Source organism: Arvicola amphibius, chromosome 2, assembly GCF_903992535.2.
Source record: "Arvicola amphibius chromosome 2, mArvAmp1.2, whole genome shotgun sequence".
Taxonomy (NCBI): domain Eukaryota; kingdom Metazoa; phylum Chordata; class Mammalia; order Rodentia; family Cricetidae; genus Arvicola; species Arvicola amphibius.
Genome location: NC_052048.2, coordinates 154,248,170 through 154,271,885, shown reverse-complemented (window position 1 = coordinate 154,271,885; position 23,716 = coordinate 154,248,170). Strand labels below are relative to the sequence as shown.

The 23,716-nt window shown below is 40.3% G+C and overlaps 1 long non-coding RNA gene across 3 annotated transcripts in view; it reads right to left on the bottom strand.

The window, feature by feature from the left end:
- Positions 1-2,394: 2,394 nt before the first annotated feature.
- Positions 2,395-23,716, bottom strand: part of LOC119806698 — a 47,976-nt gene continuing 26,654 nt past the window's right edge. For all 3 annotated transcript variants that reach the window (XR_005284254.1, XR_005284256.1, XR_005284255.1), the window contains 2 exons: positions 3,977-4,179; positions 2,395-3,074 (listed from right to left, as the gene is read on the bottom strand). This is a non-coding gene — a long non-coding RNA (uncharacterized LOC119806698). The remainder of the gene's footprint in view (positions 3,075-3,976; positions 4,180-23,716) is intronic.

Sequence of the window (23,716 nt, the reverse complement as noted above, 5' to 3'; positions counted from 1 at the left end):
GTGATGTGCTGGTGAAGGGTCGCTAGATGTCTGAGTTATTTTGGGCAATGCTGGACTCCTTTGTTTGTGAATTTCCTTCTATTACTTTCTGTAAGGCTGGATTTGTGGCTATGTATTGTTTAAATTTGTTTTTATCCTGGAATATCTTGTTTTCTCCATTTATAGTGAATGAAAGCTTGGCTGGGTATAGTAATCTGGGCTTGCATCCATGGTCTCTTAGTTTCTGCAAAACATATATCCAGGACCTTCTGGCTTTCATGGTTTCCATAGAGAAGTCAGGTGTTAGTCTGATAGGTTTACTTTTTTATGTTACTTGACCTTTTTCCTTTGCAGCTCTTAATATTCTTTCTTTATTCTGTATGTTTTGTGTATTGATTATAATATGGCGAGGGGATTTTTTTTTTTGATCCAGTCTATTTGGTGTTCTGTAAGCTTCTTGAACCTTAATAGGAATATCTTTCTTTAGGTTTGGGAAGTTTTCTTCTATAATTTTATTAAATATATTTTCTGAACCATTGAGCTGTGTTTCTTTTCCTTCTTCTACGCCTATTATTCTTAGGTTTGGTCTTTTTATTGTGTCCCAGATTTCCTGAATGTTTTGTGATGAGGATTTGTTGGATTTGCTGTTTTCTTTGATCAGTGCATTTATTTTCTCTATGGTATCTTCAGAATCTGAGATTCTTTCTTCTATCTCTTGTATTCTGTTGGTTATGCTTGTTTCTGTAGTCTCTGTTCATTTACATAGATTTTCCAAATCCAGTTGGCCCTCGGGTTGTGTTTTCTTCCTTGCCTCCATTTCAGTTTTCAAGTCTTGCACTGTTTCCATTATCTGTTTGATTGTTTTTTCTTGGTTTCCTAGGATATCATTTACGGATTTACTCAATTCTTCAAACTTTTTGTTATTCTTCTCGTCCATTTCCTTAAGGGAGTTTTTCACCTCCTGTTTAAGGGACTCTATTACTTTCATAAAGTCAATTTTTTCTACTTCTTCTTGATTAGTGTGTTCAAGTCCTCCTGTTATAAGTTCGCTGGGTTCTGGTGCTTTCATGTTGTTTTTTAAATTGTTGGAGGAATTCTTGCATTGGCGCCTGCCCATTTGTTCTTCTGAATAATGCCCTTTGGGTCTTCTTTTAGAAGTTCAATTCACCCCAATGAATTAAATTCACTCACCCCAATGAATGATGGATCCTCTGGCAGACTGTCAGGTCTCCTTGCAGGCCAAACAGTTCACTGACAAAGGGCCTACCTTGCTGCAGGCAGTCTAATGAAGGAGGGGACCTCCCACCGGCCTGGGTCCACTCAATTCCAGGTCCCTGGGTGCCCAAACAGGCTGAGCTGTGGGATTTTGTGGCCCCAAAGACAGGAGGATGAGGCAGGGGGAGGGGGAAAGGATTCTGGGTGCAAGCTGGGAAGGGACAGGAAGAGAGAGGCAGTATCTAGGGAGAATAACCCTGCAGGAAGAGCAGGAAGTGTGCGGGTGGCAGGGGGAGTTGTGGAATGTCGGTGGTCCCTCTCCGGGCAGCTGCCGTGGTTCGGGCACTCACTCCTCACTCACCCCAAAGAATGATGGATCCTCTGGCAGACTGTCAGGTCCCCTTGCAGGCCAAGCAGCTCTCAGACAAAGGCTTACCTTGCCCCAGGCAGGCCAATGTAGGAGGGGACCTCCCACGGGCCTGGATGCACTCAATTCCAGGTCCCCAGAGCCCAAACAGGTTGAGTTGTGGGATTTTATGGCCCCCCGAAGTTTTAGTTTTTAAGTTATATAGGCATTAATTATTATTGGTCAATAGGTGTTCATGTTTGATGTACATATAGTCAGATCAATTAGGTTTTTTAGATGCATAGAGATTGTATTCTGTCTAGAGAGGTAATCTTCAACCACATCAAGGATCTGTGGAATGTGACATTTAAATAATTTAGGGTTCTGTTGACATAACACATGATTGCTTCTGGCTGCACCAATCTATTCCCAAGAGAATGTTGAGAACTGAAGACACTCCACTTGGAGTTTGTTTTCTTCCTGGCAAAACAGGCCTTTGGGCAAGGAACTGACAATGCCTCAACTACTGACAAGTTACGTAGTATTCAGAAATGGATATCAGGACTGTCAAATCTTGCCAAGACAGAGTAAGATGGTTATGGAAAATTTCCTGCCTCTGAATATGTCAGTAACACTAGGCCTTAGCCAAAGTTGGTTGCTACAACATTGCAAAATGAGACTTTGGGTGATTTTATTTAAATAGAAAGGGGGAGGTGATGTGGGATTCTCCTCTGTATGTTGTGAATACCAGTGGTTAATAAAGAAACTGGCTTGGCCTGGATGGAGTTGGAAGGGCCTTGGACTTCCCACAGGGCAGGGTACCCTGCCCTTTCTTAGGACTGGTAGGGGAGGGGAGAAGGGTGAGTGGGAAAGCAGGAGAGAAGTGGGAGGAGGAGAGGAAGTGGAAATTTTGAATGGTATTATTTATAAAGTAATAAAAATTATCAGAAAAAAAGTGGCCTAAAATGTGGGAATAAGTTAGTCAAAATTGTAACTAATATTTTGTTTATGATAAAAATAAAATTATGCTTTTCTCTAAAAAAAAAAAGAAGAAACTAGCTTGGCCTGATAGGGTAGAACAGAGCAAGGCAGGAAAAACTAAACTGAATGCTGGGAGAAGACAGAGTCAAAGAGAAGCCGTGTAGCCCGCTGGAGCTGTTAAGACCAAGCAGTGATTTAATTAATACCCTTTCTGTGTGGTTATTTTGGAAATCTGGGCTACTGGGAAATGAACAATGAGCTCCTACTATACACGAGGGCACACTTTCTGGAATGGGGCAGGGTTTTGGGAAAGAGAAATGGGGGACTGAGGTGGAGCATCGACCAGAACTTCCCAGACTCTTTGGGTATATGGGCTCCAATTCATGTCTGACTGCATCCCGAAGGCATGGGATTATGTGTGTGTGTGGGAGGGAAGAGTCAGGAGTTGGTGGGCTCATGCTCAGAAAGAGGTATGGGTGGAGAAACATCCAGTTAACTGCCATCCTGAAGACCACAGGTATCTGTTTCTTGAGGAGGTGAAGAAGGTAGGTTGCTGGGAAAGAAAAAAAAATAGATCATTATTATCAGTCCTATGAAAGGGGCTAGCCATGGGAAGGGTGACAACTGCTAGAATGAACAGAACAGAGAAGTGTCTGGTTGTATAGAAGGGGCAAGTGTGAATGAGCGAGACACAAGGGCAAATGTGCCCTTCATTTGAACATCTTGAGAAACCAGGTTCCAGTTGCTGGTTAGGTGCACACTTAAGCCCAGAGATGTGATACCAGTGGTGAAATCCCAGGAGGTAGGGCAGGTGCTGGCATATCTGAAGGACCCTCTGTGAGTTGGCCTTGGCCCAAACATGAGGAGTGAACCTGCAAAATATGCTTGAAAATGGATGGCGTCAAAATGCCAGGAGACTGATAGTTTTTACCAGATTCTTGATACAGTAGAAGAGCTTCTCCCAGGAACCTGCAGGTATCTTTAAGACAGCTGGAACAGATTTACATCTTTGTGTAATATCAAAAAGCTATGGCTTCAGGTCAAAAGGCATGAACATTTTGAGGAGGCAACCAGAGGAAATTTAAAATTTTGTTTTCTGAAGTTACATCTAAAACCTGTTATTTTAGACTATGAAGACTGTGAATAAGGCACACTATCTGTATTTTTAGCAGGAAACTCAACTAATGAGTTATCAGAGTGCTTGTAGCCTTGGGGGTTGGGGGAAAGCTGTTAAATTGGTGGCAAATTTGTCCGTACCCTAGTCTAACACCATCAGTTCTGAGAGGGACAAATTTGTACGAAAGTGAGACAGCTCCATAAGCAGCAATCCCAAGTCTCTCTGTAATCTTTGTTAAGGAGTCACAAGTTTTATAAGCAGTACTTGCCTTTAGCTGCTAAGTCCCGGAGGCCTGACAGACTTTTCTGTGGAGTAGGGATTTGGAGAGATCAGCTTACCTGTCTTGGCAGGGTAGGACAATTGATCTTCCATTGCTCCCCTTGTTCACAGTTTGAACAAGGTCTTTGTAGCAGTTGAGGTGAAAGGCAGGATTTTGGCTCAGTGGCTGGCATTGCCACATTTAAAGCAAGCTTCCAGGTGAAAGTTCTTCTGTGTCCTCTGTCTTCTTGGAGATACAGGATGCTTCAAGGTGCTGGCATGTCTATCATAAAAAAGTTTTTTTTTATTAAATTCCATACTCTCATATCTGTAAAGGCACCTGAGTATCAGGGTGTCATTACCTGTGAGGTGTATCTAAATTAGACACATGTTTATGCTTAACTCTGTGAGCATATAAGTTAAATGTGGACATACAGTTTACCAAATCAGTTACAGCTTACCAATGTTAGTAAAGGCAAGAAGATTAGGAGGAATATTTCAGTCTCTAGTTTTCAGCTGTGGTCCTGAGACCTAGAGCACAATCCTAATCTGTGGAAGGTAAAACCAAGTTTAACATTGTAAATGTTTTAGTGTTTTAAGTCAATATTAAGGGGTTGCTGCTAACAAGATCCATCCCTGTATATGAACACAAAGGTGTAGCTTTAATGTCTCAGGAAACCAACATTGTTTTAAACCTTATCTTTTATAAACTGTTTTTTAGGACAGGAAAGAGAGTATCATACAGAAATATATCCAAACCCAAAGTATACTGGAGACCTATTATCTCCTTGGTGGGGCTAGTCCTTTACTAAAGATGATGGCAAAGTATCTTTTTAAGTACAACCAAAAACTGAGCCTTAAATTACTAAGCACTTCTTAAAAACCTAAGCTGCATCATTCCTAAGGGTAATATGGTCCTGCCTGCTTGCTCAGTCCAGTCCAACATGGCAGAAGTCCGTTAGGGCCTGAGACAGCTGGGTGGGAGCCGTCCTCACCACCTCAACTCTGATAACCAGTTGGCCCATGCTGCCACCAAGTAACTTGCAGCATGCTGTCCACAAACCCCATTTAAATGCTCAGCCTTTTAAAAGAGCCAGTTCATGCTGGCAACATGGTCCAGAGAACTGCTGTTTCAAATCCTTGCAGCTATTTTTTTCTGCTACCACTGAATAAGGAAAATTTCTTAAAGGAGCTGCAGCATACCACCAGCAAGTAGAACTCATCTGAAAAAAATGTAGCTAAATTTTGTTTTTTAGTGTCTAGAATTCCTTTTCAAGCCCACTAAGGTTTTACATGGATTTAGTCGACCACATTAGAGTGCCAATTTGTTGTAAGAGGATGCTTGTTCATTTCCTGGCTACCCAGACTCCCGAAATAACCACACAGAAAGGGTATTAATTAATTAAATCATTGATTGACCTATTAGTTCTAGGTTCTTATTGGCTAGTTCTCACATTATTAATTTATCCATCTCTATTAATCTGTGTATCACTGTGTGGCTGTGGCTTACTGCATAAAGCTCCATCGGGCTCCAGCGAGGCTACATGGCTTCTCTCTGACTCTGCCTTCCTTCTCCTGGCATTCAGTTTAGTTTTCCCTGCCTTGCTTTGTTCTACCCTATCAGGCCAAGAGTGCTTTGCTTTGCATTGCCCTGTTTATTAAATCTGGACATATTAATTCAGCTTGATTTGTCTTACTGCACGGGCAGCAGAGGAATTCAACTACTGGGGATTTAATACTTAACAGTTACAGTTAGGACATTGCCTTGAGTCTCAGAAGAGACTTTGAACTTTTAATCAGTAATGAGACAGTGAAAACCTACTGGATTTTTGAAGTTGGAATGAGTGTACTTTGCATTATGATATATCTATAAGCCTATGGAGGCCAAGGTGTGGATTGTGGTGGTCTAAATGAGAATGACTCCCACAGACTCAAAGATTTGAATGTTTGATTTCCTATTTGGTGGATTGTTTAGGAAAGATTAGGAGGTTGGCTTTGATGAAGGAGGTGTAGGTAGGTTGCTGGACTAAGTTTTGAGGTTTCCAAACCCCATGTCAGGCCCAGCCTCTTGTCTCTTTCTACTGTAACTTCCATATCAGCTGTGCACTTTCAGTTTCTGCTATAGCACCATGCCTGCCTACTGCCATGCTTCCTACCATAATGGTCATGGATTCATCCTCTGAAAAAAACAAGCCCCCAATTGAAAGCTTTCTTTGGTATCTTGCCTAGATTATTGTGTCTTTTCAGAGTAATAAAACAGTAACTAAGACTGGTTCTAATTAAATAAATGTGTAGACTGAATATCAGAATTAAAGTAAGAATACTGTAATTACATTATTATAGAAATAAAAGTAAATAGTTTAGCTAAAGAAAAAATAATAAATGAGTAAGTTGTTTTCTTCTATTCTGAATAAGCCTTACACATTAGACTTCAGTCTTCCAGAAGGACCTCCACAATCCACTGCACACACTTTTCACTTACAGAGCTATAATAGTGGAAACTTTGTGTTTTTGTGCTTTGTCTGTGTATTTTTCCACAAGACCTATCAACGTGTCCCCCACTGAGTGCCTTAAAAAACAGAAATTTATTGCTTCACAAGTCTATAGTCCAGAAGTCCAAGTCCAAAGTGGAGGCACTGCTGGCATTATTTCTTCCTTGACCTACTACACATTGTCATCTTCAAGTTCTTCTTGGACTTTTATCGGCGTCTTATTCTACTGCATACACACACACCACACACACACACACGAGAGAAAGAGAGAGAGAGAGAAAGAGAGAGAGAGAGAGAGAGAGATCTGAACACTGTTCTTACTAAAAATAGAGACTTTATTAATGATATCAGTGTTGCCTTCATTATCACTGTAAGACTTTGTGGTGTTTTGAATCAGAAATGGCCCATAGAAGCTCACATCTTTAAACATTGGTTCCCAGTTGATAGCACTATTTGGGGATGGTCTAGAACTTTTAGGACATGGAGTCTCACTGGAAGAAGTATGTCAGTAGGGGTGAAGGAGTTAGAAGAAAAAAATAGTGGTGCTGGAAGAACAATTAAACAATCGCAAACTACCCAGGGGAAAGCAAGAAGAGGAAAACTGAGCCTGAATCCTGAATATTTTTCTGGCTATCTCTGATCAGCTAACCTTATGACACAATGTGAAATCTAAGCAGAACTTGAGTAGAAGAGATGGCACACACATGTGTCCCAGAAGTTTCTGTTTTATCAACCACATAAAAAAGTGAAAAGCCAAGGACAATGGCACTGGGTTTTGATTCTATTGTATGTACTGGCTTTGTGGGAACCTAGTCTGTTTGGATCCTCACCTTCCTAGACCTGGATGGATGGGGGAGGATCTTGGACTTCCCACAGGGCAGGGAACCCTGACTGCTCTTTAGACTGGAGAGGGAGGGGGAGGGTGGAAGGGAAATGGGAGGCGGTGAGGAGGTGAAAATTTGTAAAATTATATAATTAATTTAAAAAGAAGTTAAATAAAAAATAGACTTCCCCAAAAAAGTGACTATATTTCACACCCATTTTAAAACTAACTTATCATATTAAGGTAGGATTTTTGATGTAGCTAGTAAAACAGAAGCTTGTTTTCTCCCCTCCAAAGCATTATTTGGACTAATGTATCACCTGACTTGGTCCATGTATTTTAGAATGTTTGTTATCTGAGGTCATCCTATTGACGATCATGTGGTTGCAACCTGTGTCTCTATCATGCCAAGCTAATCCAGGAGTTTGGCAGATAGAGAAAGGATGAGTTAGATGTAGTTTACACACCTGAAGTTTCAGCTACTCAGAAGACTGAGGCAGGTGGATGGAAGTTTGAAACCACCCTAGACTATAGGGAGTGAAACTGACTCTGTCTTAAATAAAATGACAGTTTAAGAATGGCTGGAAATTTGTCTCATTTGTAGAATGCCGGTGTAGCATCCATAAGGTCCTGAGTTAATACTCCATTCATTATTACAAAAGAACAGTTTAATACCATCGCTTTCTCTCCCCCAAAGTAGTTTTAATTTTCCACTGGGATAAAAATTTCAATAATAGGCATTGAGTTCCATCTGGACTGAATCTTCATCTGCCGATGGATGGAGCTAGAGACAGAGCCCCACATTGGAGCACCAGACTGAGTTCCCAAGGTCCTGACGAGGAGCAGAAGGAGGGAGAACATGAGAAAGAAAGTCAGGACCGTGAGGGAACCTTCATCTGGCAATGGATGGAGATAAAGACAGAGTCACACATTGGTGCACCGAACTGCCCAAGGTCCAAATGAGGAGCAGAAGGAAGGAAAACATGAGCAAGGAAGTCTGGACTGCGAGGAGTGCTCCCACCCACTGAGATGGTGGGGCTGATCCATTTGGAGCTTACCAAGCCCAGCAGGACTGGGACTGAAAAAGCATGAGATAAAACAGGTCTCCCTGAACATGGCAGACAATGAGGGCTGCTGAGAAGCCAAGGACAATAACACTGGATTTGGACCCTACTACACATACTGGCTTTGGGCGTCCTGGCCTATTTGGATGCTCACCTTCCTAGACCTGGATCGAGGGGGGAGGAACTTCGACTTCCCACAGGGCAGGGAACCCTTACTGCTCTCTGGACAGGAGAGGGAGGGGGAGTGGAGGAGGGAGGGGGTAGTTGGGAGGCGAGGAGGAGGCGGAAATTTTTAATAAAAAAATAAAAAAATAAAATTTCAATAATAATATCAAGGTTGAAAGTGGAAAAAAAAACTGATTCTAAAATGATTTACCAGATATCTGTGGAAGGAGACAGGAATGAGAAGAGTTACAGCAGGGTTGACAACTCACTGACAAGCCCACAGCATAGGCTGTTGAAGCAGGAGGCCACCATAGATTACATAGTGAGTTCCAGAGTAACCTGAGCTATAAACTGAGATCTTGTCTTGAAGAATAAGAGGAAAGGAGGGAGCTACAAATGGGGGTGGGAAGAGGAGGAGGAGAAGGGGAAGAGGAAGATGAGGAGGAGGAAGAGGAGAAGAAGGAAGAGTTGCATTTACTTTGTGATACTTACTAGATTGCAGGCATGGGCTAAACATAATTTGATCTTATGAAACTATTTTTCAGTTCTTTATATAAATGAAGAAGTTTGTCCTGATAATCAAGCAGCTAACTATAAGGCTCTAAGATTTGATATCTGCCGTATGTTCCAAAGGAAACAGTTATGGTTGAAACTCCCACTATTGCTGTCCTATAGAAGAATAAGAACAATAACTTAGATGTCTGATTTAGTGTTTGCTGCTTAAACATGCTGCGGTGGTTGTTTTCCCCATCCATACTTGTGGGTGTAATGCTGGTATTCTGAAACACTGCTACCAAGAAACAGGAAGAACTCCTTACAGCTGGGTCTTCCCTGCTTATAGCCAGAAGTATGTTTTTGTGTCAATCTGGGACGTATTTGGTAATGTTTATGATTGTTTAACATGTATTCAAGACAAGAATATTGGAGCTGTTTGCATCTTAAAGATCCTGTATCTCTATTCCTTGGTGGAAGATTTTGACATTTTATCTCAAAACTGTGAAGTCTGATGATATGACGAGGGGGAACCCAGAGACCAGAGCAAAAGGACTGCTTGCATTCTGCTGGCAGATAGCAAGGATGTGTGCTTCCTTCCTTTCTGCCCTTTAGCTCCTAGCTAGAAGTCTGTTCATCTGTCTTTTCCTTAATTTGAAGACAAAACCTGTTTGTGTTTACAGGGTAAGTGCTGAGTGTTCAGAGACATGTGCTTAAGTGTCTGGAATGAAACAGGAGTCGACCACATGAGTTACAGCAATAGAAAACCTTCCTGATATCATGTCTCTGCTAAGTTACTTTGGCCAGGTCCTCTGCAATTCTTATCTGGTCTGTAAAATGAAGGAAATTGTTGTTGAACATTATTTTAAGATGTGTTACTTTTGTTTATGCTGTAGAACATTTGTTTTAAGGATGCAAACATGTGCTTATTCTTTTATGTTGTATCTGTTTAACTACATGAAGCTGTGTTATTTTGCCTGTCTAAAATACCTATCTGGTCTAATAAAGAGCCAAATAGCCAATGGCAAGGCAGGAGAAAAAATAAGTGGGTCTGGCAGGCAGACAGAATAAATAGAAGGAGAAAAAGAGGGATAAGGAAGCAAGAGAAGAGGAAGGAGCAAGAGAACAGGCAGAGAAGGATGCTAAGGGTCAGCCACCCATCCAGTCATGGAGTAAGAGTGAAATAAGCTATACAGAAGAAGAAAAAGAAAAGGTCTGGAGGTGAAAGGCACATGGGATAATTTAAGTTAAGAAAATCTGGATAGAAATAAAGTAAGCTAGGGTCGGGTATTTATCATAGTAAGCCTCCATGTAATTTATTTTGTGGTAGGCCCCCCAAAGAGTAAAACAACTACAGGAAATAAACTCCATTTACATTTTGACCATTTTAATTGGGTTGAATTTTAATTGGGATGGAGCCTTCTATTTAGTTCTGGTTAGTGGAAATGTATCTGTGAATGGTTTTAAAAAGTGTACATTTTTCCCTCCCCAAATCCCTTCCTCTCATGGGAGCAGAATTCGAGGTAATCTGAAAAAAATATAGAAACAGCCTGGATCTCAGAGGTGCTGATGAAAAAAAAAAATCTACCTGATCTGGTATTACTGTGGCAAGAACAAAAATAATTCTTCCTCTTGTTAAACAAGTGAGTTTTTTTTTTCACTGTGGCTCTCAAAACAATAATTATGCATGGGACTTATGTAGAACTCATCTTATTTTTTTTTCACTAGAAGCAAATGTTTTAAATAAACAGTAAAGAATGCTCTTGCAGACAGAATCAGGCAGCAAAGGAAATGCAATTAAATATTAGCGTACAACCTGAAGAGCATGCATGAAGTACAAAGAGGCCATGAAGCCATATGTGGCCTTGTTTGGGTTTGGAGATTTTATGGTTGTTGGTGGCAGTAGTGGTAATGGTGATGGTGGGGTGTGTATGTGTATCTATGTGTGTGCATGGACACGTGGAAACCAGCGATCAACTTTGGATATCATTCATTACATGCCATTCATCTTCTTTGTTGTGAGGATGAGTGGACTACATCCCACTGCCCGGCTAGCTTAACCCTTGAAATAACCACGCAGAAATTGTATTCATTAAGTCACTGCCTGGCCCATTATCTCTAGCCTTCTATTGGCTAACTCTCACATCTTATTAACTCATTTCTATTAAATCTGTGTATCATCATGTGACTGTGGCTTACCAATAAGATTCTAACCTACTTCTGCTTCAGGCTGGAGATTCATGGTGTCTGCCTCTCTGCCCTTCTCCCCAGAATTCTGTTCAGTCTTCCCTGCCTATCTGAGATCCACCCTATCAACTAGTCCAAGGCGGTTTCTTTAATAACCAATGAAAGCAATAAATGCAGTAGGACCTCCTACACCATTTCCCCTTTTTCTGTTTAAACAAAAAAGAAAGGCTTTCACTTTAACATAGTAAAATTACATATAACAAAACAGTTATCAAGCAAGAATTACAGTTGCAATATTTATATCTATTTTATCTTTTATCATAACTAAGGAAAACTATAACTATCCATTCTTTAACTCTATCAAAGACTCCAGAAGTATATAATATTACCTAAGCCAACAAGAAGTAAGCAACTTCCAAAACTCTAGAAATGACAGAGACATCTTGCTGCCTGGACAGTCACCCAAAGTTCTTTTGTACTATTGGGGCATCCATCTTTGGCCTTCAGGCCCATAATATTCAGCAGACATTTCTATGAATCAGGAAATTTCAAAGACAGTTCAGTCACGTTCTTCTGTATCCTGCAGAATGTCTCACAAGACTCTTTGATGAATCAGAAACCCCGAAGTATCATCTCACCTTTTGGCAAGTTCAGCAGTACTCTCTCTGTGGGTTATTCCTGTCCTGTTTATGCAACAGTCCAGGCAAGATAAGTTTCTTGCTCAAATGGCTAGCAAACTCCATAAGGAGCCTCTTCAATGCCCATCTTCCTCTTGAAGTAGATTGGTGCTACCAGGAGCAGACGTGTCTCATTGTCATGAAAAGCCCTAAGTTATTAAAACATCTTAAGTGCCACCTTCTGTAGTCTTTAAAAGATATGAAGAATGCCTATCTGAAATATATCCATGCACATCTAGAAAATCTAACTAACATGACTACAAACTTGACTATTATAGATGAGCATCCTTTAACAACCTATATTTCCTAATTATACATTACATTTTTTAAATGAACTACGTAATCACAATACCTTAATCAAGATCAGAAATATGCACATAACAAGATTGAGCTTAAATTAGTTTCAGTATACCAAGATTCATATCAATGCAAATTATGCATATCTATATCATATCCCCCTTTAAATGTAAAGAACATTTATAAACAGTATTTGGGAATATGGGCACAGTTTTTCTTCTCCAAACTGCTTAGTGCTGTATGGGGACGCTGTTTATCAGGTCTTTCATGTTGTATCCTGTATTCTAGGTTCATCTCAGTCGGTAGTTGAGCAAAGTAAGTTTTTGAGGGTGTTGATGGCAACCTTTCAGGAGGGTGTGGTCTATCATACCATATTGGTCTAGAAGCAATCCACAGGGTCTCATCCTCTGAGAAAACAAAAGAAGAACCTCTTTTCCAAAGCACCATATCCTTAGACTCAAATTTGGAAGTCATGATACCTTTAGAACATACATGCTGGTTTAGCTTGGCAGACCATACAATGAATGTCTCTTTGTATTTAGCTCCTTCACAGTCAAAAAAGTTAAAGAAAACAAAATAAACATAATCCAGATTCTCTGTGAATTTTCCATTTTTACATGGCTTATTTTTTTATTCTATTACTTTACTCTGTCTCTTTAAAGACTTTACCCCTTTTTAAAAAGCATTAATTTTATATTATGACTCTGTATACTCTTTATCTTTTCTCTCCCAAGCCTATGTGCTTTATCTAACACTGTGACCCATTTAGAGGTCTTTTATGTCTGAATCTGTCCTATTGCATTGTCCTTAATTCTCTACTGTCTTGAAGAGCTTTTAAAATATTAAGCATCTTGGTTGCAGCTGTTCTGGATGTTGACTCTACCTATCTCCAATTTCAAAATGGTGGATGTACCATTTCTGCTAGCTCTGGGGCCACCAGGTAGGAGCCAAATTCAGCACTTTAACTCTGAGAATGAGTGTGCAGCACATACAGCCAAATCTGCTACACAGAGCACTGCACAGCCTGGAAATATCTCTCTGTATGGTGGCAGGAATCGGCCATGCTCTCGTGCCTGCCTAAGCCTGAGCCTACTGTCTGCCCAGATGGGGAGCACTGAGCCATTAGCATGGTTTCAGAGTACTTTCTTCTTGATCCCGAGCAGGCACACAAACATCCGGGCCCACAAATGCCATTGAAATGCTTTATAGCTGGAGTTAGCACTGGCGGCACAGCCCAGGAAGCCACATTTTAAAATGGCGTGGCTTTTTTCTGTTGCTATTGCTGAGTCAGGAAATCTCTCTGTGCCACGCCCCAGCAAACAGCAAAAAGCTGTGTTAAACTGGTTTGTGTGTGTGTGTCTAGGATTCCTTTTCAAGTCCTCTCAGGTTTTACGTGGAGTGAGTTGACCATGTTGAGGTGCCAATCTGTTATGTGGATGAGCAGGCTGCATTCCGCTCGATGCCTGGCTAACTTAACCTCAAAAATAACTGCACAGAAATTATATTAATTAAATCACTGCCTGGCCCATTATCTCTAGCCTCTTATTGGCTAACTCTCACATCTTGATTAACTCATTTCTATTAAATCTGTGTATCACCATATGACTATGGCTTACCAGCAAGATTCTAACTTACATCCAACTCAGGCTGGAGATTCTTAGCGTCTGCCATTCTGCCCTTCTTCCCAGAATTCTGTTCTGTCTTCCCCGCCTACCTGAGATCCGCCCTATAAACTAGGCCAAGGCGGTTTCTTTAATAACCAATGAAAGTAACACAAATACAGAAGGACCTCCTACACTATTCTTTCTTGGGAGCTGATCTCTTATTGTCTTGGTGTTTGCTCATTAGGCTAATCTGGCTGGCCAGTGAAACATGGACCTTTTGTTCCACTCCAGTGCTGAGCTTCCAGGTATAGTTCCCACACTCATCTTTTTTTCATGTGGGTTCTGAAGCTTGAAGTCAGAATGTCATACTTTTTGGGTAAGCATTTTGCTGACCAAGCTGTCTCCTAGCCCCAAATATGACTTTGCTCGTTCGTATACCACATTCCTCTAAACTTCACTAAATATCATCCTGTATCACATTACTTTAGATTTTAGTTCATTCCATATACCCTCACAATGATTCTACTTCTGAGTCAGGACATTACAACTTTCTTGTACAGAACCTTGCTAATAGGTTTTCTGCCCCTGACAATAGGTTTCTCTCCCAAATCAAGCTGAACTGGAAAAGTATAACAAAAAAGATAGGTTTAGTTTAGTAAAGCAACTCCCAGGCTAGTTCTCCAGCCTCAGATTCCGCACCCTGAAGTAAAGCAGTGAGGAGACATCATAGGCTGTAGGTGAGGACAAGGCTGCCACAGCTGGGTTTGTGCCCACACATGGTAAAAAAAACTGACCACTATAGTTGGCGACTTGTGTGGAGGCAACTTCAGTGGAGGAATCCCTAATGGTTATGAAGAATGAGAAATGGGCTTTTTGAAGCCTTTCCTTTGTTCGAAGACTCTCTTCAGGGTTGAGGCGGGGGGGGGGGTGAGGGAGGGAGGGAGGGAGGGAGGGAGGGAGGGGGAGGGAGGGAGGAGGAGGAAGGCGGGGAGGGAGGAAGGGAGGGAGGGGAGGGAGGAGGAGGGATGGAGGAGGAGGGAGGGAGGGATAGGAGGGAGGGAGGGAGGGAGGGAGAAATGAGGCTTTCTGGATTGTGCAGGGCCAAGCTAGAGGTTCCACCTGAATACTTGCCACTTCACTGGATACATTCCTGAGCATTGTAACTCCATTATAGTTGCACTAAATATAGGAAGAAAAACATTTCATAGCCAACAAAATTAAAAATCAAACAATATTTGACTTTTATGTCTCAAAATTGTTGGAAAGAATGAAGTTGGTAGCCAAAGTTGGGGACCATAAAGTACTCCATAGTCACAGACAATAATGGATGTGACAACCCAATGAGAAGTATTAAACTCACAAGGACTCATAGGAGACCTAGACTATCTGACATGGACAGCATAAGTTTCTTAAAGTAAATAGACACTGTCAAAAAATGAGTAAACTTAAAATTTTACACAGGAACTTCCAAATAACACACTGTCCCTAATTATTTTTTAAAGGGTGCTAAAATTAATATAAAGGCAGATCTGTTAGAATTATACCTGATCTCTCAATGGAGACTCTAAATGCCAGAAGGATCTGGACAGATGTGCTGCAGACTCCATGAGATCACAGATGCCATTCCAGAATATTATACCCAGCAAAACTTTCAATCAACTGTAGATGGAAAACTAAGATATTCCTTGTCAAAGTCAAATGTAAACAGTATTTATCTACAAACTCAGCCCTATAAAAGGTGTTAGAAGGAAAAATCCAAACCAAGGAGGTTAGCACCACACAGGAAAATACAGGAAACAAGTAATCTTACACCAGTAAAATTAAAAGAAAGGAGTCTCTCTCTCTCTCTCTCTCTCTCTCTCTCTCTCTCTCTCTCTCTCTCTCTCTCTCTCTCTCTCACACACACACACACACACACACACACCACCACCACCACCACCACCACCACCACCACCAACAACAACAACAAAATAAAAGGCATCAATGACTTTTGTTCTTTGATATCTCCCAATATAATGGCCTCAATTCTCCAATAAAAAGACACATATTAACAGAGTGGATATGAAAACAGAAGCCAGCCTTCTGCTGTGCAGAAGAAGCATAGCTCTACATCAAGGATATTACCTCAGGGTAAAAGATTGCAAATGGATATTCTAAGCAAATGGACCTAAGAATTAAGCTGGCATAGCCATTTTAATATCTAATACAATAGACTTTAAACAAAAATTAATCAAAAGAGATAGGGAAGGATACTACATATTTATCAAAGAAAAAATCCACCAAGATGACATTCCAGCTAACATCTATGCCCCAAACATAAGGATACCTACTTTTGTAAAAGAAACACTACTACAACATAAATCACATATTGGCCATCACATACTGATAGACTTTGATACCCCACTCTCACCAATGGACAGAGCATCCAGAAAAAAAAAAAAACTAAACAGAGAATACTGGAGCTAGCTGACATTATTAGCCAAATGAACCTAACAAATATCTACAAAATATTCCAACCAAACAAAAACAAATATATACCTTCTTTTTAGCACCTCATGGAACAGTCTCCAAAACTGACCATATACTCAGAGTGGTAGTTTGAGGGAAAAAATGGCCCTCAAAGGGAGTAGTGTGGATTTGTTGGAGTAAGTGTGGCCTTGTTGGAGGAAGTGTGTTACTGTAGAGGTGGGCTTTGAGGTCTCATATATACTCAAACCATTCCCAGGGAAACAGACCCCTTCCTGTTCCCTGTGTGATATAGGACTCCTAGCTATTTCTCCAGCATGTCTCCTACATGCTGCCATGTCCCATCATGATGATAACTGAATGACCCTGTGAACTGTAAGTGAACCACCCAAATTAACTGTTTTCATTTGTAAGAGTTTCTGTGGTTATGGTGTCTTTTCACAGCAAAAGTAACCCTAAGAAACTTAGTCACAAAGCAAGTCGTAACAGATACAAGAAAATTGAAATAATTTCCTGCATCTATTAACCATCATGTTTTAAATCTGGATTTCAATAAAAACAAAAGTAACAGCACTCTACAAACTCATGGAAACTGAAACACTTTCTACTGAATGACTGCTGGGTCAAGGCCACAAGAAATTAAAAACTTCTTAGAATTCAATAATCATGATGCACAACATACCTGACCTTACGGGAAGCAATGAAAGCAGTGCTAAGAGGAAAGTTCATAGTGCTAAGTGCCTACTTAAAAAATTGGTGAGATCTCATACTAGAAGCTTAACAGCACACTTGAAAGTGATAGAACAAAAAGAAGTAAGCATGCTCAAGAGGAGTAGAAGGCAGGAAATAATCAAACTAAATGTTTAAAATGCAAGTGAAAAACTTGTGTCATAAATTTTTTGAGCCTCTGAAGAAGGAAACTGAAGAAGGTATCAGAAGATGGAAAGATCTCCCATGCTCGTGGGTTGCTAGGATTAACACAGTAAAAAAAATTGGCCTTCCTAAGGAAAGTCATCTACAGATTCAGCGAAACTTCCATAAAAATTCCAACACAATTATTTACAGACCTTGAAAGGATGATTCTCAATTTCATATTAAAAACAAACAAAAAAAGAAACAGGATAGCTAAAGAATCATGAACAGTAGAAGAATCGTTCAAGGTATTGCTATTCCTGATTTCAAGTTATACTATAGAAATATAATATAATAATAAAAAACAAATGAAATTGACATTTTAAAAAGTGGACATGTTGATCAATGGAATAGAGTTGAAAACCAGGACATAGATCCACAAACCTATGGACACTTGATTATTATAAAGAAGCCAGAAATTCACACTGGAAGAAAAGAAAACATCTTCAATAAACTGTGCTTACCAAAGTAAATGTTTGCATATAGAAGAATGCAAATAGACTCATTTTTATCACCCTGTACAAAACTCAAGTCCAAGTGGATCAAAGACCTCAGCATAAAATCGGATACACTGAGCCTGATGGAAGAGAAAGTGGGGAACAGCCTTGAACTCATTGTCACAGAAGACAACTTTCTGAACAAAACACCAATGGCACAAGCACTAAGATCAATGATTAATATAAGGGACCCCATGCAACTAAAAAGCTTCTATAAGGCAAAGGACACCATCAATAGGACAGAGAGACAGCCTACAGAATGGGAAGAGATTTTTATCAACTCCACATCCAATTGAGGTCTAAAATGCAAAATATATAAAGAACTCAAACATCAAAAACAAACAAATAATCCAATTAAAATTTAGGTAGATCCAGGCATTGGTGGCATTTGCTTTTATTCCCAGCAATCAGGGAGGCAGAGGCAGTGGATCTCTGCGAGGTCAAATCCAGCCTGGTCTACAAACTGAGTTCCAGGACAACCAGAGCTACACAGAGAAACCCTGTCTTTAAAAACCAAAACCAACTCTACCCCACCAAAAAATTAGAGATCTAAACAGAGATTTCTTAATAAAGGAATCACAAATGACTGAAAAACACTTATTTTTTTTTTAAAAAAAAATGCTTAACATCCTTGGCCATCAAGGAAATAAAAATAAAAACTACTTTGAGATTCCATAATACACCTGTCAGAATGGCTAAAATCAGGCACAAAAGTGACGCTTATGTTGGTGAGGATGTGGAGCAAGGGGAACATGCCTTCATTGCTACTGGGAGTGCAAACTTGTACAGTCTCTATGGAAATCAATACGGCAGTTCTTCGGGAAATTCGGAAGCAATCTACCTCAAGACCCATTTATATCTCTCTTGGGCATATACCCAAAGGATGCTCCATCCTATCACAGGGACACTTGCTAAACTATGTTCAGTCCAGTTCTGTTCATAATAGCCAGAGACTGGAAAAAAATCTAGATGCCCCTCGACTGAATAATGGGTAAAGAAAATGTGGTACATTTACACAAAGGAGTAATATTCAGTTCTTTTAAAAAATAACATCATAAAATTTGCACATAAATAGAACTAGATGAAAACCTTCCTGAATGAGATAACCCAGACCGAGAAAGACAAATATAATATGTATTTACCTATAAGTGGATGTTAGCTATTAAGTAAATGATAATTATGCTACAATCCACAGACCCAGAGAGGTTAGGTAAAGAGGATGGCTCTAGTGGCAACACAGAAACTTCTCTAGGAAGGGGAACTAGAACAAATTTTGAGGGTGGATTGGGAGCAGGTGGGGATGGGAGCAGGAAAGATGGGAAGGATGGAGGCAGGGAACACTGGGAGAGATAGCTGGAATGTGGGAGCATTGGAGAGGCATGAAATCTTAGTAGATTCCAAAAACTTCCTGGAATCTGTGAGGGTGACCATTGTGAGGATTCCTAGTAATGGAGAATACAACATAAGAACTGGCCATCTTTTTTAGCCAGCCAAGGTTTCTAGTGGTGGGACTGGGCTGCATTCTGTTGAGTTGTTGGCTGGGAGGGGGTCCCATGGAGGTGACTAAATAGCCCATAGATTGGTGCCTTGTCCAGCCATCTTCAGATAGACTTCCTTCAGCAGCAGATGGAAGAGGATGTAGAGCCCCGCAGTCAGACATTATGCACAAACAGCCTAAATTGGAGGTCTCTTCCCTTGAAGATTGGGGGACCCCATGGAAGAAGGGAAGAAATAATGTAGCAATCAGAGAGAATGGAGGACACCAGGAGAACATGGCCCACCAAAGCAACTAAGCAGGACCCACATAAGCTTATAGAGACTGAAGCAGCAAGCATGGGGCCTGCATGGGTCTGCACCAAGTCCACTGTGTATATGTTAAAGTTACTAGCTTGGTGTTCTTTGAGAATCCTAACAGAGGGAGTGGGTTTATCTCTGACTCTTTTGTTTGCTCTTGAGTCTCATTTCCTCCTATTGGGTTACCTTGTCTGTCCTTCATATCCTTACTCTTGTCTTATTGTATGTTGTTTTGTCCTATATGACTGTTTTCTCTTGGAGACCTGCTCTTATTTGAAGAGGAAACTAGCAGGTGGGGGGAGCATAGATGTGGGAGAGCAGGTTAGTATGGAGAGAATCTTGGAGGAGAGGAGGGATGAGAAACTGTGGTAGTGATGTGCTGTATGAGAGCAGAATCTGTTTTCAACAAAAATAAAAATGAGATAAAATTAAAGTTACTAAACTTAATATATCAAGAAAAGAAAAAACCTATATTAAACACAGTGAGAATTTCCTTCTAAGCAGATATGCAGCTTTATGTTTATGAATAGCTTATGGAAATTGGAATTCATTGGAAACAGGTGGATTGCCAATAACACTGTATTGATACAGGTTGATTTAAGTGTGAACTTCAAAAATAAACAGCAGTGGTTCTATTCCCTGCATTATTTATGAGATAGATTTGCCCAAATCATTTATGGGTCCAGTTTGGATGGAGACCACAGCTGCACAACAAATGAGGACTAAACATCTCTAAGGTGACTACCAGTCTAATCCAAACAAATTATCTCCTGCTTCTACTGAATGTTGCCAAGTCTCAGCTGAGTACTAAGGACAAATATTGCACAGAGTGGGAACGGGTCTAATTGGCTTTCTGTTCGGGCTGTTTAAGCCCTTGATGATAGAACTGAGAGTGGATTTCGCCAGCTGCACAGAAGCCAACATGATGCTGACGTCAGCCTTCGGAAAGCTGTCCAGCCTCTAGATAAAAAGAGAAAGTACACTGTGTAATAAGCGTTTGAAGGAATGAATCAGGCAATTGTGGGGGAAATAAGTCCTCACCATGCAGGAGTCACCATCCAGTGAAGCCTTTTCTGGACCGAAAGAAGGTGGTGAACAGTATGAAGGCAGCAATGTACCACAAATGTGATGCATACCTGTCCTTTGAGTTTATGAGTTAGGAGCATTCTACAACTTAGAGAAAGCTTGATTCCTCCAAGTTAAGCCAACAACTGGACATTTTATCTTATATTCAACACAGCATGGTGATATGGAGACAAAAGAGTCCCAAGTCCTTAACATTTTCCATGGCAATAAACCAACTTCATCCAGTGTTGATGGGATTTAAACTGGGTAACACACTCTGGAAATCAGTGTGATTTTAGTTATAAAGCTAGTTATAAAGCTATGTAAGATTCTACTACACAACTCCTTCGTGTACACCCAAAGATCTCACGGTTCTACATCTCACTCCACAGATAAAACTCAGCAGTGTTCACTGCAACTCTGTTCACAATAGCTAGGGAGTGGAAACAATCTAAATGTCCTTTAAGTAAGGAAAAGATAATAGAAATGTGGCTCATATGCACTTTGGAGTGCTATTCAGCTGTAAAGAAAAATGAAATTCTGAAATTGTCATTGAAATATATGAAACTAGAAAGTTTCATATTGAGTGAAGTAATCCCGACCCAGAAAGATAAATATTACATTTTCTCTCCAGTGTGAGCTTCCTAACTCCAAATCTTCAGACATAGGCATACAACCTGGAGTCACTGCAAAACTGAAGAAAATTAAAATGGAGAGGGGGCAATACAATAGAGAGGGCGAAAGCAAAGTACAAGAGATTTGAATAAGAAAATAGGAAAATGAGGGTGGCTTTAATAGGAAAGAGGAGGAAAATTAAAACAAAAAGAGAGAGAGGTGGAAGAAATAACAGTAAGTATGTCTAGAGATTCATAAAGATCCATATCATCTTTCTACATAAAAATATATATAATTCATGTAAGTATGTGTATACATGTATGTACACTAATTAAATAAAAATTACACATCTGGGCTGACAGTGCTTCCCCCAAGATCCATAAACTCTCCAGCAGCAGCAACAACAAAGGCCAACAGTATGAGAAGCCGCCTGTGGAGGAGTTGCTGGTTACTTTTCTCTGAGAGATGCCCCAAACAGGCTGTTGCTGCTGTTCTTGTTTGCCTCCCTGGTGTACATTGCTTGGTGGTAATCAATAGCTTTCTAACTGAACTTAAATCCTGGTCAACAAGAGGGAAATTGTACCTAGTACTGGAAACATAGATACCTACCTGAGGTTGGTGAGGCAAAGGTTCTTGGGGACAACTTAAAACCACCACTTCACTAAACCAGAATAATCTTAATTCTGTTCTAAATATTTATCATTATACTCTCTGTTAAGTGTAATTTTATCCCATCACCAAAGAAAGGTCTCTTTGCAATGGACAGATTGCTGGAGAAAACCATAAGCAAACAAAATGAAAAGAAAAACTGACAATGAACTGAATCATGCACAACACACCTCTTGAATCCAAAGTTCAGGAGTCATTTCAGAAGACAGGGTAAAATAATATAAGATCCAGAAAGTTTGCTGTTAGAGTTCATCTCTTAGGAATGTTACAAGAGTTATATCCATGAAGTCTCATCAACAGGACTGCCTAAACAAGACCCAAACAATGACAACACCAACAGACATGCTAACATAGGAGGGAGAAAGCTCATGGGCCTCAGCCATCGCCAAAAAACTACCAGCACCTAAAGAATGCTATGCGACCAAACCAGACTCTCTGAATGTGGCCGATGGTGGGGGCTGACTGAGAAGCCAATGACAATGGCGCTGGGCTCTGATTCTTCTGCATGGACGGGCTCTGTGGGAGCCTTCTCAGCTTGGTTGATCACCTTCCTGGACCTGGGGGGAGTTGGGAGGACCTTGGTCTTAACATAGAGTAGGGAACCCCGATGGCTCCTTGGCCTGAAGAGGGTGGGAGGGGGGTATGGGTGGAGGGGAGGAAAGGGAAGGGGAAGGAGGAGGGGAGGAGATGGAAATTTTTAAATATAAAAAAATAAACCATAAAAAAAAAAGAATGCTAAAAGTGGGAGAAAGCCTTCCAGCCCTTAAACTAGTTATCCAATACCAAGTAGTCAGCCCTGAAATCATATACATAAAAGTTACTTCATACGGACTGAGCAGGTTCTATTGATGCATTTATATATTTTACGTATCTGCTTGTATAACAATGATAAAAGAATTAGAGGCCATGAATTTAAAAGAGCAAAATGGTGCATGGGAAGGACTTTAGGGAGAAAATGAAGGATACAATTATATTTTAACTTCAAACAATAAAAATATATATTTAAAAAATTGAATATTTTGGTCACTTTAAGACACATGTTCTGGTCAGCAATGTCCTCACAAATTCTCCTAAACTGAGGTAACCAGTAATCTACTATTAGTAATTTGCATATGCTGATCTTTTCAGATCATTAAAAGCACATGGCAGGTAGACGTCTATAGCTGATTTCTTTCATCTTCTGAACAATTTTCAACATTCCATGCTATATTTAACATTTATCAACTCTACATTCCTTTTTACTGTTGAAAAAAACCTTAACCTGCATCGCTGGTATTAATCATGCTATCTGTCCTTTCCTTAGTGATGGTTTGATACATAATCTCATAGGGAGTGGCAGGATTAAGAGGTGTGACTTTGTTAGAGTAGGTATAACCTTGTTGGAGGAAGGGTGTCACTGTGGGGGCAGCCTTTGAGGTTTCCCATGCCCAGGACACCGCCCAGTGTCAGTGGACTTCCTGTTGACTGCAAGATATAGGACTCTCAGCTACTCCAGCACCACATCTATCTGCATGTGGCCATGATCTCCATATGATGATAATGGATGGACCTCTAAAACTGTAAGTGAACCACTCCAGTTAATTGTTTTAAATGTTTTCCTTTTTAAGAGTTGCTGTAACCATGGTGTCTCTTCACAGCAACAGAAACCTTAACTAAGACAGAACTCATGCATTCCTTCCCTGGGGGCTGTCAATAATGCTGTTGCTGAAATCATGTTCAACTTTTCATATGTATGCAAATATTCTCATTTCAATAAATTAACTTGGTAGATTAAAGGATAACTATAAGTTCAAACTTTTGAAAAACGTCTAGATTGTCTAACAGAAGTATTTGATTTTCTCAGACTCCCTTTATCTTTGCTAATACGTGACTATCATTTTCATTATTTTACTTGCCCCAGTAAGTAAGTGTGAAGTGATGCTCACTATGGCTTTGATTAGCCATTTGTGCATGATCTTTGGATACATATTCAGAACACTCACCATTTTTTAATTAGACTAT